Consider the following 1,343-nt stretch of genomic DNA (forward strand, 5'->3'; position numbering starts at 1 on the left):
TATTGTTGTCAACACAGATATGGATTAGAGTAGATGCAGCAAGTTGCTCGTCAAAGCGTGCCATTCCGATATGTCCAAATGGACATACATGGTCGAGTGATGTTCATGTAATCCGATTACAACAATCGGTTACGATGATTTTACGAGGACAGTAGTACGAACACAGTAGAAAGAAGAAATTATTTACGGATTGAGAATTGTAATTAACAGCACAAGTCTATATATATAAAAATGAAACCCATTTCGCGTTGTCACGGCATCACGTGTGAACGGCTGAACCGATTTCGATAATTCTTTTTTTTAAATGTTTGTGGAAGTCCAAGGATGGTTCTTACGGAAAAAAATATTAAGAAAATCTCTACGCTAAGGCGGTACGAAGTTCGCCGGGTCAGCTAGTAACAAATAAATCAAGAAGTTAGGTCTGTGATCGCAGTAGGTATACGTCTATGTATATGACGGCACTGGATTTTGTCGTTTAGAAATATCTTCAAAACTAGGTACCTGACTTAGCTTTATATGAATGAAAACGTATTGGCAAAAGGACAATGACCAAAAATGTATGGAGTGTGGTCCAAATGTCCACCACTAACGAGACCTATGTAGTAAAATAGTCTACTAAATACTGATTCATTATATAACCAAACCGCAATCAAAAATATGCTGTCAGTAAAAAGTTATGACTGAATGAAAAGTCATGTTTTTTACCTTTTTATCCGAAAAATGTTCTTAAAATCATTCTATCCATCGCACATTTTGGGTTGATCTATGCATGTTATGTCATGTCGCTTAGTGTGCCGTGTTAGATTCTCGCTAAAAGAAAAAAAAATAAGCTCAGAAAGACAACAATATTGGAATTATGGTCGGGTGGTCGCTGCTCCGCCCCTATTGGTTATAGGGTGATGTTATATAATCTAAAACCATCCTTGATAAATATCAAATCCATAACAAAAATAATTTTTCAAATCGGACCAGTAGTTCCTGAGATTAGCGCGTAAACTACTACAATTTTTCATACGGTCATAACTTTTTACTGACGGCTTATTTTTTTTTCGTCCCATACTGAAAGTTAATCTCTATTGAATGGACTATAAGCCAATATAGGTCTAATTAGCGGTGGACATTTGGACCACTTTTGGTCATTGTCCTTTAGCAAAATATCAGTTTTATCGGAATTAATTAATTTTCGAATCGATTCATACGATATCTTTCGATGACTTTGCGAATGCAGTACGATGATACGATTACTTTTACGTTGCGGCAATCACTAAAATTCGCTAAAATGACACTAATGACGTTTAAAAAGTGGCACGCTCGGCTTCATACAATTTTTGACACATGCTGCA

Source organism: Ostrinia furnacalis, unplaced genomic scaffold, assembly GCF_004193835.3.
Source record: "Ostrinia furnacalis isolate ACB-3 unplaced genomic scaffold, ASM419383v2 OfSCF7244, whole genome shotgun sequence".
Lineage (NCBI taxonomy): Eukaryota > Metazoa > Arthropoda > Insecta > Lepidoptera > Crambidae > Ostrinia > Ostrinia furnacalis.